The sequence below is a fragment of the Leopardus geoffroyi genome, chromosome D3 (assembly GCF_018350155.1).
Source record: "Leopardus geoffroyi isolate Oge1 chromosome D3, O.geoffroyi_Oge1_pat1.0, whole genome shotgun sequence".
NCBI classification, from domain to species: domain Eukaryota; kingdom Metazoa; phylum Chordata; class Mammalia; order Carnivora; family Felidae; genus Leopardus; species Leopardus geoffroyi.
Window position 1 is genome coordinate 72,392,764 of NC_059339.1, and position 19,153 is coordinate 72,411,916.

The 19,153-nt window shown below is 33.4% G+C and overlaps 1 protein-coding gene across 4 annotated transcripts in view; it reads left to right on the plus strand.

Moving 5' to 3' along the window:
- Nucleotides 1–19,153, plus strand: part of DCC (DCC netrin 1 receptor) — a 1,140,843-nt gene that overhangs the window by 971,582 nt on the left and 150,108 nt on the right. The gene's annotated exons all lie outside the window — the stretch shown is intronic.

Genomic DNA, 19,153 nt, shown 5'->3' on the forward strand with positions numbered 1-19,153 from the left:
CCATTGAAAATTTGTTCATTTAGACAGGGCTAATGTGTAATGAAAGGGTTCACATCCATTTTATATATGATTTTCCATAGTATAATTAGAGATTATATCATTGACAGAGAGAAATCAAAGGAATATATGTCATACATAGGCTGCTAAGAAGTTAAACTAGTCTCATAAAGCACAAAGCAAGTTGATTCTACCTGTTGATTTAACTCCGTATTATTTGCAGTGAAGCACATTGACCTCCTCACTGGGAGTATTACCTGATTGGTGGAGGTAGGGGATGCTACTTACTTATAATTTCTTTCACAAACAGAACATTTGTGATGAGTAACTTGATTTGAATTTAAATACCTTTCCTTGCAGTAGCAAGAAAAGATTTTCTCACTGCAGGAGGAAAATTACACTGACACGTTCTCTCTATAATTGCCTCAAACACTAATAAGAAAAGTACCTACTGAAAATCTCCACAATTCTAGTTAGCTCGGCATTTAGAAATAACATTCTCAGTCAGTCCCCGAGTTTCAATGTTAAGGCAATCACAGAACATACTCTGACCGTCAGATCTATGTTGAAGGACTACCATTTGTCCATTATTCAGTGGGCATCACCTCTGACAGTTGATCATGATGCCACCCAAAAGAAGGAGAGATCCCCATGGCTGGTCCCAGGCTCTGCTGCCATGAGAGTGTGGTGCAAAGTCAGAATGAAGTCATAAAGGAAAACCACTTTGTCTTGCTGTATCCTTTTGGTAGTGATGTTCTTTTCTACAAGCAGACTTTCCAGGAGTCTCCTAGGCTAGCAAAGTTGAGGCTTTTGGGATCTCTCCAGGCAAATCTCTCCACATGCTTACAAAGGAAACAAGCTCTCGTTGTTTAGAGAGCTAAGAAAACTGTTAAAGATAAAATGGATATGAACCTATCTCAATGATATATAATCATGTGTTTATTACACTTTAAAGCTTATCTGGAAAAAGATAAGTTACACACATACATTTACACACACATATGCACATACACATGTGGATATATACATAAGTATTTAAGTTCTACCAGCTGATACTTTTCTAATATAGTCCTATGTCTTAACATAAAATAAGAAATAGAAGTGTTATATTCTTATTGTTCAAGTATCTGCATAGTTAAACAGAGAAACTGGTATTTTTTCAACATGTGTATCACTATTTACCCAGAGTGTATATTAAACATATCTGTATCTATATATCCATATCCATATCTATATATCACAAGATGCTATGAAACTAGTCTGCTTCTTTAATGTTTAAAAGAATAAACAAAGCAATCAGTGGTTTCTTTGCAAAGTTGAATGTGGACTTGTGTGAATCCTTTATCCTCTTAAAAGTTAGAACTTAAGATGTCTGACATAAACTTTGGCTAAATAGTGGAATATATATTTTAAGGACTGTATAACAGTTATACAATTAAAAGCGAATTAAAGAAAGTTATAATCTGTTAAAGCATAGCGTCAGCTATAACTTCAAGTGTCATGGTTGTATTTTAGACTATAAAAAAGCGATTTGGTTTATAATTGACCAATAAACTTCCTCTTCTCTTTGATAGGAGACCAGAACTTTCAAACAGCATTTTGTTTATCAGGCATAATAATTTAATATTTAGACACCAGGCACTGTGACCTGCTTCAGGACAACAAATATAAGACTGTTTTGAACAACATCTAATGTTGCCTGATTTAAAACAAAGCTTACCTAGTGTAGACATAGAGTTTCATTAGCCAATGTTTGTACTGTTAGATATTTATAATTAATCTTTTGACGTCATATTCCTTTTAGTTTAAGAGCCCTAAATGCCGGTTTTGATGTATATGCATGGTATAGATTCATAAGATCTGAATTCTAGCCATGTTTGGCAATATTAATTTGAAACCAAGCTCCTCTTTCAAAAACTCACTATTTACCTACTAACCTATTCATCAGTCTATCAATTGATCAATTACCTACCTCTACATCTTTATGGAGGTATTTGTATGTGTATAAACTGTACATATCTAAAGCGTACAATTTGTTAAGTTTTAAAAGGGCTTTATTGTGACATAACTGACAATAAACTGTGTTTTTCAAATTTCTTCTTTAATTTCTCTCAGTAATATTTTATAGTACTCAGTATAGGAAATCTTGAAAGTTTTTGTTAGATTTAGTCAAAATATATATATTAGGCCAATATCTATATATGTATATATGTGTATGTATATGTATATGTATATCTATATCTATATCTATATCTGTATCTATGTGTATGTCTGTGTGCGTTTATTAAATTTAGTCCCTATGTATATGTGTGTATATTAACTATTTTAAATGGGATTGTTCAAGTTCATTTTCTAGCTGTTTGCTGCTAGTATAGGAGAATACAACTGTTTTTAAGCACCAATCTAGTATCCCAAGACATGTTACATTCACGTATTAGTTCCACTAGTAGAATGCTCTGGGAATTCCCATGTAAACAAGCATATCATATGTAAGGAGGAACAGCTTTACAGTTAATTTCTGATCTCCTGCCTTTAATTTATTTCTCTCGCTTTCTCTTGGTTAAGATCTTTAGTAAAATGTTGAATAGAAATGGAAGCAGGTATTTTTGTCTTGATCCTGATCTTAGGGGAGGCATGAAATGGGATATTAGCTATAGGTTATTCATAGGTGTCTTATCAGACTGAGGAAGCTTTCTACTTTTTCTAGCTTTCTAGGAATTTTTATCATGAATATTTGTTGAATTTTTGTGTAATAGGTTTCTAGCTCTTTTTCCTCCTTTATTATTATTTTTTTAATATGGTGAATTATATTGATTGATTTTTGAAGGGTAGCTAATCTTGAATTTCTCATACAGATCAATGCATGATATATTACCCTTTTCTTATCTTGTTGGATTTGATTTGTTAATATTTATTAAGGATTTTTGTGCCTATATTCATGAGATGTATTTGTCTACTCATATTCATTAGGTATATTTGTCTATTATATTAATAAGGTATATTTGTCTACAATTTTCTTTTCATGTAGTGACTTTATCCATTTTTTTTTAAGTAAAGTCATACTGGTCTCTTAAAATCAGTTGGACAATTTGTTCTTCTGTCACTGAAAAAGTGTGTGTAAAATTTATATTACTTATTCCTGGAATATTTGATAGAATTCACTAACAAAACCCCCTGGATCCAAGATTTCCTTTTTAAGAAGGCTTTTGATAATGAATTTAGCTTCTTTAACACATATAGATATTTTTGTATTTTGTATTTTTTTCTAGTGTTGATTTTGGTAAGTTACAGTTTTCATGACATTTGTCTACTTCATTTTGTCATGTTTGTTGGCATAGAATTGTTCATTCATAATGATCTTTTATTAAATGCAGTGATAACCGGTGTTTCGTTTATGATGTTGATCATTTATGTCCCCTCTATTTTTTGTGATCAGTCTAGGTAGGGGCTTATCAATTTTGCTGATCTTTGAGGCTTTCACATTACTAATTACTGGCTGTCTCCATTTTGTTTCTTTCATATTTGCTTTTACTCTATTTTCCTTCTTGTACTTATTGTACAATTTCTCTCTATTTCTAATTTCTTTTTTTATTTTTTTTTTCAACGTTTATTTATTTTTGGGACAGAGAGAGACAGAGCATGAACGGGGGAGGGGCAGAGAGAGAGGGAGACACAGAATCGGAAACAGGCTCCAGGCTCTGAGCCATCAGCCCAGAGCCTGATGCAGGGCTCGAACTCACGTATCTCGAGATCGTGACCTGGCTGAAGTCAGACGCTTAACCGACTGCGCCACCCAGGCGCCCCTATTTCTAATTTCTTAAGGTGCGACCTCATGAAGTAGGTTTTTAAAGTTATTTGTGTTCTCTAAGCACCCTTCCCTTACATCCCACAAATGTTGATATGTTGTCTCTTCATTATCATTTAGTTAAAAATATTTTATTTCCCTTGATGTATTTTTCCCTTTATTAAGTGCATTGCTTGCTTTTCAAATTTTGTTTTTTCCTAGACATCTTGTTATTATTGATTCATAAATTTCTTTTTAATTTTTTTAATGTTTATTTATTTTTGAGAGACAGAGAGAGACAGAGCATGAGCAGGGGAGGGGCAGAGAGAGAGAGAGAGAGAGAGAGAGAATCTGAAGCAGGTTCTAGGCTCTGAGCTGTTGGCACAGAGCCTGATGCGGGGCTTGAACTCACAAGCCGTGAGATCATGACCTGAGCCAAAGTTGGACACTTAACCAACTGAGCCACCCAGGTGCCCCGTTATTATCAATTTTTAATTTTATTTTATCATGATTAGGAAATACACTCTGACTTTAATATCTTTAAACTTATTGTGACCTGTTTTAATTTTGTTGAATGTACTATGTGAACTTGAAAATCATGTGTAGTTTTCAATTATTAGATACAGAGTTCTATAAATGTCAATTAGATCAAGGTCTTTGATATGATTTCCTTGATCATCTGTGTTTCTTACTAAAGTTTTTGATCAATAGTTTGTAAATAGCTAAGATGGTGTGTCAAATCACCTTTTATAAACATGGAACCATTCTTGTCTCCCTTTAATTCTGTTGATTTGATTGCTTCATTTATTTTGGGATTCTGTTATTAAGCCAATACACATTTATAATTGTTCTTTTTTCTTAGTAAATCACCTCATTTACACTATAGATGCCTGTCGCTAGACTTAATGTTAACATTATTTATGCCTTCTTATACTTACAGTTTACGTGGTGTATCTTTTTCATCTATTACTTTCAGCCTATATCTTTGATTTTAAAGTTATTCTGCGTCTTGTAGGCAGTTTATAGTTGAGTCTTGCTATTTTAATTGGAGTTTTTAGGCCATTAGTATTTAATGTAAAATTTAATGTTAATGTAAAATACATGAATGGTTGAATTTAGGTCTGTTATTTTACTTTTATTTTCTGTTTCTCCCATCTCCTTTTCATTTATCTTTATGAACTCCCTAGCTCAGAAAACAAAAGTGATTATTTATAAATGTCCAGATGCAGTCATTGCTTTTCCAACTGAGATTATTTCTACAAGGACTTTTTTTTTTTAATTTATTTTTAACGTTTATTTATTTTTGAGACAGAGAGAGACAAAGCATGAATGGGGGAGGGTCAGAGAAAGGGAGACACAGAATCTGAAACAGGCTCCAGGCTCTGAGCTGTCAGCACAGAGCCTGACGTGGGGCTCGAACTCATGGACCGCGAGATCATGACCTGAGCCGAAGTCGGCCGCCCAACCGACTGAGCCACCCAGGCGCCCCTACAAGGACTTTTGTTCATCCTCATCTAATTAGCCCATTTAAAACTATTACATATTTTAAACAGAACTGGTGGAACCCTTTCACCACCATCGACGTGGATTAGCAGAGATCTACAGGGAACTAATATTCATAAGCTTTGGTATCACCCTATGAAAGGAAGAATTATAACTTTAGAGTTTTAATGATCACTGTTACTTGTTTTGAAGTGTTACAACCCCAGTACAAAAAGATAGTTTTAGGTTTTTTTTAAGAATGTTGAGTTATTATTTGCTTTTATTATTATCCTTTCACTGATGTTTATTAGATGATATGGTTTTAATAGACTCCTATTTTAAAAAACATAGTCTAAGCATACTAAAAAGTAAAAAAAAAAAATTAATGGCATTCTGGATATGGGATCAGTTCCCTATATTTCTCTCTGCCACAGTGTTTAATCTTGGGAAAATTATTTGAACTCTAGCTGTATAGTATTTCAGTGAAAATGGAGAATAAGAGTCTTTCATTCCCCATTTTACAGTGTCAGAGAGTTAACAGATTTTGAAAAAAATTAATAGAAGTGGAAAAATTGGTCTTTGTAAGAGATATAAATTTCAAACTTTTATTGTAATTGCTGCAAAAATATCAGTTTTGCCTTAATTAAAAATATTCAGGTTTTAAAGTAAATTTATTTCCTGTTTCTAACTATCAAAAATCCTTTTTTATAACAGTGATTGAAAATATTTTACTTTGGACTGTTTAGTAAAAAACAAAACAAAATAAAATTAAAAGATAAAATAAAATAAAATTATTAAATTAAATTAATAAAAGAAAAGAAAAAAGAAAAAAAGAAAATGGGTGTTCCATATTTGATTAAATTTGTTCAAATCCAGTGGTATCAAATGTGGGTTTAAGGTCTGTCTTTAATGATGGATTATTGGTCATGTGTGCACAGGAGTCTTTTCAGTAACCACAGTGTGGGATTCTTGAAGCCTCAATTTTTTCATCTGTGAAGCAGGATACTATGATACCTTACAAACTTTCTGTGCGATTCAATTGAGATAATAAAGTAATGCCATTTGCAATTCTTTAAAAAGTCAGAAACATGTTAGCACAAGTTAGCACATGTGAATAAGGCATTGTTCTATTATCATTTGATACATCGATGGTTTAGCAAATATAAATAATACAGTTACATAAGGTTTGAATTGTGTGCTTATATAAACTTTGAAGTTTATAGTGTTTTAGTTTGTCTCTACCTAAAAGTAATCTGTATCAAATACAATTTAAAAAATAGTTGAGGATCCCAGGGTTTTAAACCCTAATAATTCACCAACTGTATAACGTTATATAAAACATATTTATTTACTGAAATTAATATGAATCAAAAATCTAAACAACACAGTGACATTCAATTCAGTGTGAAGGACAAAAATGTAAACTCCTGTTTTCAGCAATAATAGAATACTGATTTAAAAATCCTGAGTGGGAGAGTTAGTTAGATTCATTCAACATGAGCACTGGTTGCTCAGAGAGGAGTGGTGAGGGAAGGGGAAGAGAAAAGGTCCTTCCATGAGTTGATTATTTAAAATATATCAGGAAGAATGGATTTTATCTTTTATGATTTTTTTCTGAGGTTAGTGTCTTCTAAACCTATAGACATTTTCTAGCAATCTTTAAAGGCAGGCTTAGGGTGATTCATTAATAATATATATCATTCTATTTGTAACTCTTTTCTCACTTCTACTCCCTGAGGTCCAAAGCAGATGCATTGTCTTATACCTGGTAAATTTTCTATGGCTATTTGGAAGAATCTTTTACAAAAGATGAATACCATTATTGAACTAGAACAGAAAATATCTCATTGGATATATATATATATATATATATATATATATATATCCTTAATAATATAATACTACCTCACTATACATATATATAGATATAGATATATATACTATATATTAGAAGTCTCCAAATCTCCCCCTCTTTGTTCTCCTTTTTTAAATAATACTTCCACATTTTATCTTGTATTTTGCAATCTGAGTTATTAGTTGTAAATCAAACTGGTAAAATAAAGGACTATGATAGCAAGAGAACTAAATGAGAAAACTCAAAGCTAATTTTTTAAGGAAAAAAGTTAAAATGTTACATTAACACACTCAAATAAATATTGTCATCAATGCAAAGACCTGGCGCTTTAGTATGGAGAGGGAGGGTAGGACCAAATTCCAGCTTGATGAGGGCTTGTACTAGAACACATTACTTCAGGGAAGTTTTACTTTCTATAGGTAAAAACAAGGTGTTCTGGTAAAATTAAATCCCTTTAATTCAACAAGAGAATAATACAATCTAGAGACACATTTCTAAAATTTATGATCACAAAACAAGTCATACTTCAGGTATGAGTATCAGAGTTTCACCATGGAGTTCTGTGAATTATTGTCCTATGAGCTAGGGTCAAAGCTAACATGGAGAGAAGAGAGAAAAATGGATGTCTGGACATTTTTCTTTATTAAGCAGTTATACTTCTGGGTTAATATTTATGCTTTTACTTCTATCAGTGTTTTCGCCCATGTAATTTGAAATTCCATTTTTAGTTGCAAAATTTTTGAGGATTATTATGTTCACTTGATAAATTAACCACTTTATTATTCATGAACTATTCCACTTTATCAGAGGTAATATTCTTTGATCCAAAGTCAACTTTGTGTCTGATACTCATATAACAATTGCAGTCTAATTTTTGTTTGTGTATTAGCATGACATATTTTTTCATTATTTTACTTTCAAACTATTTGCATCTTAAATTTAAAGTAGGGTTTTTTTTTTTGTAGGCAGCTTATAGTTAGGTCTTGCTCTTTTATATAATATGACAATCTCTGACTCTTAATTGAGGTGTTTGGGCCATTTATATTTAATGAGAGAATATTGCCATGATTGGGTTTATATCTACCATCCTGCTACTTTTGTTTCATTTGTTGCTGTGTTGTACCATCTACTATTTGTGCCCTTTTTCATTTCTATATCTTTTTAGGTTAGTTGAGTATTTTTAATAATTTACCTTACATCCTTTGTGGGCTCATTATCTGTAACTCTTTTGCTTCTTTAGTGATTACTTTAGAATTTATGGTATGTATCTTTAATTTATTACTATTGACCTTACAAAAATATTATATCAGTTCACAATAAATTTTTATTTTCTTCTTTAAACAATAAAATATCCTTTAAAGGTTAAAAATAAGAAGATGTATTTTATATCTTAACTACACAGTTACCATTTTAGTGTTATTTATTAACCATATGTTCAACTGGCATTATTTTTCTTTGTTCCTGAAGGACTTCTTTAATATTTCTTAGAATGGAATTATGCTGGTGATGTTTTTTTAAACCTTTGTACATCTGGAAAGATTTTATTTTGTCTTTGTTCTTTAAATACATTTGCACTAGAGATGGAATTCTAGGCCAACAATTATTTTTTGTATATCCAATGATACCCCTTTACCATCTCCTATATTGCCTTGTTTTTAACAAGACTACTGCACTCATTATTATCTTTATACTTCTGTACACAGTGTGTCTTTATTCTATGGATGCTTTGAAGATATTTTTCTTTGCCACTAATTTACACAATTTTATTGTTATGTATCTGTGTAGTTTTCTTTAAATTTCTTCTGCTTGGTACTTGCTGAGACTCTGATATGTGGATTTATTTGTTTCATCAAATTTGGAAATATTTTGGTCATTATTTCTTCAAATAGTTTTTTTCTTTTTTCAAAAAAATGTTTTAATGTTTATTTATTTTTGAGAGAGAGAGTGACCACGCATGAGCAAGCAGAGGAGAGGCAGAGAGAGATGGACACACAGAATCTGGACAGGCTCCAGACTCTGAGCTGTCAGCAGAGTGCCTGCTGCAGGGCTGGAACTCATGAACCCTGAGATCATGACCTGAGCTGAAGGCAGATGCTTAACTGACTGAGCCACCCAGTGCTCCTCAAATAGTTTTTTTCTTTCTCCCACTCTCACACCTCTCATCCAGGTGCCCAAGTATACATATGAAATGGTTCTTTAGGTTGTACCACGGTTCACACATTTTTTGTTTATTTTTTTCCAGTCTTTTATCTTTGTTTCATTTTGGATAGTTCCTAGTACTATGTCCTTAAAACCACTATTTTTTTTCCTGACTGATATGATCTTAATTCCATGTAGGGTATTTTTTTCATGTTACACATGGTAGTGTGCATCTTCAGATGGTTGGTTTGGGCCTTTTCTATGTATTCCACATGACTGTGCTTAATCTTTCCTCTGCCTTCTTGAACATATGGAGTATAGTCATGGTAACCCTTTAAATATTTCATCTAAAGTTTCTTTTATCTGTGTCATTTCTGGGTCTGCTTCTATTGATTAATTTTTCCCCTCATTATTGATTGTATTTTCCTGCTTTTTGCATGTTTGATAATTTTTGTGTGCTTCTTACAAATTGTATTTATCTTACAGGATGATGGAGAAGTTTTTTTAAATGTTTATTTTTATTTGTTTTGAGAGAGAGGCAGAAAAAGAGTCTGAGCAGGGGAGGGGCAGAGAGAGAGAGAGAGAGAGGGAGAAACCCAAGGAGGTTCCACACTGTCAGCGCATAGCCTGATGCAGGGCTCAAACTCAGAAACGATGAGATCATGAGCCAAAACCAAGAATTGATCCTTAACTGACAGAGCCACCCTCTGCCCCGAGATTTTTTTTTTGTTTTTAAATATATTCTTGAGTTTTGTTCTAGGATGCAGATACTTAGAAAATCTTGAACCCTGTTGAGGCTGGTGTTTAAGCTATTACACCAGCTAATAGCATCAGTCTAATTTACCTCGATTCTGAGGTAATATCTTCTGAATACTGTACCCAAAATTCTATGAATTGTGTGTTTGTCCATCTGACTGGTGGAATTCCACTTTTTCCTGGCCCTGAGTGAGCACTAAACGTTTTTTTTTTCTTTGCTTCTGTTGGGTGTTTTTTTTTCCACCCATGGGAAATTTTCTCATAAATATGCACTGATAAGTACTCAGATGAAGACTCAAGAGAGATGGTCAGTAGACCTCTAAAATGCTTCTTCTGTGCATTTCCCTCTTCTTTTCCTTACAAACTCCAATTGCTTGGGTCATCTCAAACTTCAAACCCCATGTTCTTTTTTTTTTTTTTTTTTTTAAATTTTTTTTTTTTCAACGTTTATTTATTTTTGGGACAGATAGAGACAGAGCATGAACGGGGGAGGGGCAGAGAGAGAGGGAGACACAGAATCGGAAACAGGCTCCAGGCTCTGAGCCATCAGCCCAGAGCCCGACATGGGGCTCGAACTCACGGACGGCTAGATCGTGACCTGGCTGAAGTCAGACGCTTAACCGACTGCGCCACCCAGGCGCCCCGCAAACCCCATGTTCTTAATTCAGGGAGACCACTGGGCTCCTTCTAGTATTTCCCTTTCTCTTCTGGAGCTTGGAAACTTTCTCAAAGCAATAAGCTGGGGAAGTCAAAGGGCTCATTTTGTTTCTCTTTTCTCAGAGGTTGCTGACCTGATCTGTTTGATGTCAAATATCTAAAAACTGTTCTTTCTTATATTTTGTCTGTTTTATTTTGTTTTGTTTGATGTTGATCCAGGTAGGAAGGTAGATCAGTTCTTATTAACCTATTTTGATCAGAAGTAGAAGTCCTTCAATACACAGTTAAACAATCATTTAACAATTTCCGTATGCCAAAACTTTCAGCTTTTCAAGAATGCCAAAGATGCCAAACTATATCATTTCTGTTTCCTGATTTCTGTCACAGATCTAATAAAAAATGAATCCTAACTGTCATATTGTATTTTTGGAGAATAAATTCAACTTGAGTGCTTTTAGAAATGGGTCTCTTAGCCTGTGGAGAAATGAACCTTTATAACTCCCAGAGTGCATTCTGAGTTCAGTGAATACAATGTAAATTATAATGTTAACCTCAGCTTCACCCCCCCCCATCAAAAAAATCCCTTCATGCATGGAATATAGAAGTTTTGAGTTTATGACATGCAAACATTTTAAATCAGAAAAATCAATGCACTATAGCAACTTCAAAAATAGTTGACATACATGAATAAAGAATGAATAAGCACAATATGGAGAACATTTTATTATTTTGAAATGAAGTACATTATCAGGGTTGGTTAACAAAATTCTGTTTTGTATTTTTTGAAGCAGAGTATAAGAAGAATTGTGGAAAGTGATTTCTGACCCAAAGTCTGAAAAGCTTGATTACATAAAACCCATTGAAATAAGTCATTTAATCGTAAAGAAAGTAAAAAAGGAGGTAGATTTACCCCCTTTTTTGTCCCTAATTATCTTATTCAGAGCATTTATGTACACTAAAGCAATAGTGAACATAACTCCAGCAGTGTTTCAGACTGGAGGATCAGAATAGATCATTGAAATTCATATATGGTATGCTGTATAAGCTATTTCAGAAGGAGGTCAACTTACCTGGTTGTTATTATTTTGTAATTTTGTTATTTACACAGGGAATTCCTCCTTATTTTCAAATTAATATTAGTAATTTTATAATACAATATTATTCTGACAATTTTAATGAATGGGCTCTAAGACGGAGTTTCTATAGGAACATGTGACTGCCTATTGTTTATGTCAGATTTGATTGTAGATGTCTCTTATCTTTGCTGTGGATTATTTCTCCCTGTCAATACTATTTACCCAATATCTATATTTTAAATTTGTGAATGGGATATGACTCTAATAAATCTAAAGAACAATATATCTTCTTATTTTCTTGGCACTTATAATCTCTTTGAAATTCACCTTAATGGGTTTCAATGCTTTCATTTTATGTAGATGAATTCAATATAACATGATGTATATTCTCTAAATCATAATTTCATTTTCATATGTTGACCATTTATTTGACATTAATAAAAGCATTAAATGGATGAATTTTCCACAGTGCAGGCAGTTAATTAGAAATATGTATATAGAAATATATTCTAATATGTTATAATATTAGAAATTGTTTTATATATAGTTAATATATATATTAGAAATATGTATTATATATATTGGAAATATATATTTCTAATATATATACATTGGAAATATATCCTTCATATATATATATATATATATATATTAGAAATATATATTAGAAAAATGGCTTATTATTTGTCACCAACGTTATTGCATATGATTATTTATTGAGTGACTGTTAAGCATAAGATACTATGTTGAGGTTAGTGAAGGGTACTAAGAAATATGTAGGACATATTCTCTGACATATTACAGGCTCCCAAAGACTTATATGATAAGCAGAACATAATTTCCTTAAAAAAATAAGTGAGGTCTAAGGTTTCTATGAGAATAGTAATTGCATTGGTTGCTTGGAAACTTACTTGGATATGAGGTTGTTAGAAGAGTTTTGGTAGAAATACTGGCTTGAAAATTTTTATTTAAAGGATGGACAGGATTCATTCTCATAGGAGAAGATACAGTGTGGTATGTACAAGATTACAAAGTCAAGAGAAAGCAAATTAATCTTAGCTAGCACTGGCCATTTGTGCCCTATGCATTGGTCATTCTCTTTAAATGCTCTGTTCAGTATCCAGAATTCTCAAGGTGGAGCCCTTGACATTCTTATAAGGACATTTGGAGTCTAATTTCTGACACCCTTACTTACTTTGGAGAGTCCTTAATCAGTACACAGTTGAGTGGTTCCTGACTTACCCTGCCATCTTGACATTATATCCTGGCTTCCTCCCTGGATATCCAAGTGTGCTAGTGATAATATAAACTTTGTTATCTTTCTTAAGACTATGCCTGGGCTTTTAATTGCTTTGGGGGTAGTGGTAAGGGGAGAACAGGATATGGGACAGATAGTTGAGATTTAGATAATTAAGATTTATATAGCTAAGAATTTAAAGAAATCTACGTTTAAAAAGTGGCAAATTATTTCATTATATAATGCGTCAAAAATGTTTATGTTTTCTAGATATTCTGTGTATATGGGTGTAGGTGTGTGGGTATATGTGTTTTAGTGATCAGTATTCCATTGGACATATGTGGAGGATAAGACATATACTAGTCATGAGACTAGTACAGGTAAATTAACAAATTAAGGACAGTAATTTAACAGAATCTATTATCTCTAACAATGTCTATTCTAAAACATATTAATTGGTTCAAGTAATCAGATATAATATCTAACATATAAATTACTTTCATATTTTTTTTAAATAACACTGTCGCTTTGGAGGGGCCATTGGTGATGCATAGCCCAGATTTTAGAAAAACATTTTAATCATACTTGGAAATATGTTATCTTAAATTCTACTCAGTGAGAATGGCTGTTTCCTAAACTAAACATTTTACTATCTCTTTATTATAAGAAAAAATGGCCCTATAGTTCACAAATAACAGATTCTGTTATAAATCATTAAAAGAGGAGCAAGTTGGGTTGTATTTCTACTGTTGTATTATATGTTAATTTATGTAAACAGTAAGTAAAGCAGAAATACAACAAGTTTTTCACCCCCTTAAATCTCTTGTGAAAACCACTTATTTCATTAGTAGAGATTAAATATCTGTGTTGATAGTCTAGAATATTTCTGAGAAGTCATAGTGTTCTGAGGCAAGGGATCATTTTTTTTCTAGAAGTATTTAAGTGATTGTCAACATAGTTTTCTTAACAATTAGCAGAGAAGTGACATTTTAGAAGTCAACTGATTTTTTAGATATGCCTCTTTATAAAGTATAATGGTTTGAATGGGGGCCCCACCAAAAATATGTCCACTTCCTAAACCACAGAACCTGTGAATTAGAAAAAGGGCTTTTTCCACCTTCTCTGAAAAAGGGGTTTTTGCAGATATAATTAAGTTAAGGATCTCTGGATAAGATTCTCCCAGATTATTAGGACGGCCCCAAATCCAAGGACATATCCTTATAAGAGACACACAGAGGGAGGAAGAGAAGATCATGTGAAGACAGAAGCAGAGACTGGGACAGTGTAGCCAGGAAGAATGCTGGGAGCCATCAGAGGCTGGCAAAGGCAAGGAAGGATTTTCCTTTAGAGCCTCCAGGGCATGTGGCCCTGAAGACACTGTGATTTGGACTCTAGCCTTCAGAACCGTGAGAGAATAGATTTTCAACTTAGGCACCAAGTTGATATATATTGTTAAAACAGCCCTGGGAAAGCAATAATAAAAATAACTCCTTTTTTAACCTCCTTTTTTTTTTTTTTTTAAATTCCTGAATCAGGTCCCATCTACTTTCTAAAGCAGCATGACCAATATTAAATAATAATAATAATGAAAGGGGCGCCTGGGTGGCTCAGTCGGTTAAGCGTCCGACTTCAGCTCAGGTCACGATCTCGCGGTGCGTGAGTTCGAGCCCCACGTCAGGCTCTGGGCTGATGGCTCAGAGCCTGGAGCCTGCTTCTGATTCTGTGTCTCCCTCGCTCTCTCTGCCCCTCCCCCGTTCATGCTCTGTGTCTCTCTGTCTCAAAAAAAAAATAAATAAATAATAATAATAATAATGAAAAGTTAAGAAAGAGCTCAACCCAAAAGGCAACATTGGCAAAAGAAAGCATTAGAGTAGCAGGAAATGACCGTGTGAGAAGATTCTTGGTGGTGGCATTAGATGCATAAGAAGGATGGTTCTCACTTTGCAATCAAGTGAATATTATCTCAATTATCCAAAGGAATTGTGTTCTTCTGGCTAGTTAGCCACACCTCTTATGCTAATGTCTGGAAGCAAATTAGGAAGTGAATACCAACCTTGCATTTATTCCTGTCTACCAAGGCCTTTGTTTTCAAGAAGAGACAGAAAAGACACTTGGATGGAACACAATGAATACTGCACAGAGGGTTTTTGTTTGTTTGGTTTTGGGGTTTTTCCAAGCTAAGAGCAAAGCGTATTTACAGTAAAGAAATCAAATTATTTCTAAATAAATAAATAAAAGCAGAGCCAGGAATTATACCCACCAGAATAAAAGTAAATGACTTATCTTTATGGTAATCTAATTCACAAGTATTACACATCAAGTAGTCATCTCTGAGCAGAAATCAGAGAACACTACTAGACAAATCTATATTTATGGAGAGGATGTAGGATTGGGGCAGAAAGATTTTCTTCTTATGCTTGACCTTAATCCTATTAAAGTCCTTTACTACTATGTTATCTCACAATTGTGAGTAACAATTCAGTTCTTAATTGTTACTTTCTATTTTTTCCAAATCTCTGATATTATTGCCACACCATCTTTTATTATTTGAACTTGCTGTGAATTTTTAGAGGCTATTATTTTGACCACAACTGTGGGATATGTGTCTGATGACATACAGAAACCAAAAGCACGGACATGTGTATTGTCAATGTTAAGTGAAATGTATTTAAAGAATATTTTATAACGAGTAGTTATAGATTTTTATAAAAGTAGTATGATATTCCATCTCTTGACAATAACAGGTTGAAAATGTCCATTTCTCTCTTGGTCCTTTACTTGTCTGAATGACAGTGGGAAATGTTTTTAAGTTTCAAAATGCCAGTGCATACATTGCAGTGATGTTTTCTGTTGTTGGTCAGGTTACTTAGACTTTGTGTCCTGGTTTCCTCAATCTGTCAAATGAGCATAACAAGCACTCCTGGTCTTCAGAAGAACAAGTGTGGGAGGAGAAAATAGGTCCCGGTGGCGTGGTGGAGGATGAAGTTATTTTTGAAACAAGTATCATGTGTCTTCAGGAATTAAATGTGGTTTAAGATTTTTTTTTCTTTTTTCTGAATAGGCTATTACTATAAACATTTGAAACTTTTTTTATGCAAAGACTATTATTTTCTGTAAACTGTATTTTATAGTTGATGAAATTTGTATAGTAGTTTTTATAGTTATTTTGAGTTTTTATAGTATTTGAGGAGAAAACAAGAGGGAAACTGATACTAATAATGTTGAATAAAACAAACATTGTTTATATTGCTATATATTAAAATCTTAAGAAATTTACTTAATATGTGCCTTACAAAGACTAGAGGGCGTGCACAGCCCATAATAATGGCAAAGAATAACATTTATTGAACACGTAATATCTTCCAAGCAATAAAATATGGCCTGCCTTACTGGATCCTCAACAATAATCCCTGAAGAAAAGTGCTCTGACTGACACCATCTTATAGATGGGTTAATAAGGCAAAGAAAGCTTAAATGACTTGTACCAAATGTCTTAGCAAGTAAGTGACAGAACCAGGACTCAAACAGCTTGACTCAAAGCATTTCTTAACTATGCTATCATATTACATCAGCTTCAGTATCTTCTACAGCTATCTTGTGAAAGTCAAGTACAGCTTTGAAATGTACCTAGCAGGTGGAGTCAATCCATCTGAAGTTCTAGAGTAATTTTCTGAAGTCTTATGTCATTTTTCATAGGCATTTAGTACCTGATGAATTCTTCAGGCATTTTTTGTTGTTGTTTTTCATGAATATTACAGAAGTTTGAAAGTCTACTTCCCCCCGCCCAACTTATCTGTCTCTCTTTCTCTTTTTGTGTGTCTCTCTCCCTCACATACACACACACAAAGTCTCTTTATGCTTCTTTGTCCATTGTCTCTTCTATGTGTTTTTTCTTCTCAACTGAAGTCTCCCACCTCAGCTATCCAAAGTTGCCCATAATATGGAGAGAATATATATAATTTGTATTTTATTTAAAATATATATTGAATTGAACAGTGATGACTTCTATAGTAAATTGTCAGTAGAACAATTTATTTTCTCTGAAAATAAGTTGCCTCATATGGAAGTGTGGGCCTCCAGTGCTTTGCCTGATTCCCTAAGAGTCAGTGAACAGATGAGAATTGGTTGTTATCAGTGAGATACATTTAGAGGTACAAAAATCATAATAAATAAATTGTTCAAGATCATTAACATTATAATAACAGCAAAATAAAATTACTTGGATAAGTCTGTTCAGCTAATTAGATAGAGTTATTGGAGCATTTGTGTGTTTAGAGTTTAATGCTGTAAATCAGCAATTCTATCAACATATATCAAGTGCCAAAGAGAGAAGCAATATTGCCAATTATGGCTGAATAGAAGGAATACTAAACTTGGAATCAGAGACTTAATTTAGAATCTGGTCCTTTTTATGTTATCCAGAAGAGCAATGACAAATAATAGAGTTTTTCTAAGCCTCAATTTCCACACTGCCAAATAAAAAAAAAGCAAAACACAGGTTTCTTGAGATTATTTGGAGGATTAAAAAGTAATGTATGTAAAACCACTTACCATATATTTTTATAAAGTCTTTTTTTTCTTTTTCTGCTTTCACAATTAGAGAAAAATCATCCCCATTTTCTCATGAGAACATAACTGCAAGTTTGGCTGGGAAATGTAATCTTTATTTTGCCAAAACATTGTCCCAGCACATGTTCATGGATTTTCTGATTGAAGAAAAAGTGGAGAATGGACAGAAGGAGAACGTTACATTAGTCAGAGTTTTTTAGAGGAACAGAATGAATAGGAGATATATATTATATATAATGCATATACACACACACACACACACACACACACACACACATACACTCAAGCTAGAGACCTAGGAAGGTTGGTGAGCTAGTGATACAGAATTCAGTCCATCTTCAAAGGCCTGAAAATCAGGGCAGCCAGTGCCATAAATCCTAGTCCAAGGGTAAGAAAAGATGAAATGTCCTAACTCAACCAGTGAGACAGGAAAAAGAAGGGGAGTGAATTACTCTTTCCTCTACCTTTTGTTCTATTCAGGCACTCAATGGATTGGATGATGCCCACACACATTGCAGAGAGTAATATGTTTTCCTCAGTCCAACAGTTTGAATGCTAATATCACACACACACACACACACACACACACACACACACACACACACATCCAGAAATTATGTTTAATATGAGCACCTTGTGACCAGTCAAGTTGACACATAAAATTAACCATCACAAACACTAAGGGTTTTTCCTGCTATATCATATTACAAAATGCAAAGGAACTTGGAGAGTTCTAAAATCCCAACTTTTATGAAACATTTCCACACTAATAAGGCAAAAATAACTTGGGGTAAATATTTTTGTATTTTTTCGAATTGTCTTTTACTCTCTCTTTTTCATACGTGTTGATAATGTGATGATATCCAGATATCACATTTACCAACTTGTTTTCCTACATACATTGCTTCATAAGCTTCAAATTTGTAAATGTTAGACATAGTCTTTGAACACTTTTGTAGCCCTCCCCACATGTGTACACACACATACACACACACAAACACACACACACACACACACACACACACCCTCATCATGATGTTTCTCACATTGTTGGAAATTTTGTCCTATGCTAAATATTCAGCACTCTTTCTGAATTCTACCTTCAAGGATAAAGAAAAAGCAGCAAACTTTTCATTTCCCGAGTGAGGATTAATACTTAAAACCATGGATGGGAGCCCAGTTAGTCCATTACCAGATTTAATGGTTTTTGAAGGGATCAGTTAGAAATCATTATAGTTGATGGGTAAAGGATGAGACCAGGAATATGTGAGTGTTCTAGTATTGAGCATTCGTTAAAACAGCCATTAATCAGGTGTTAACCTTACTATTTATAATCATAAGCAAAAATGCAGCACATTAGAAATGAGCCTACTTGTTAGAATTATTCATTTGAAAATCAGTCAACCACAGACTTTCCTGACATCAAAAAGGCTGAAAGAACACTGGGTGATTGCTTAGGAAATTTATGACACCAACATGAGTATCTTTCACATTCCACAAAAGAAATACAACAAATCTTTTGCTGACAAAGCTGTAGTCATTACAGATTTTATATTTCAGTTTACGGAGGAAGAGCGTCTCTCAAGCAGATGGCTTGTTTT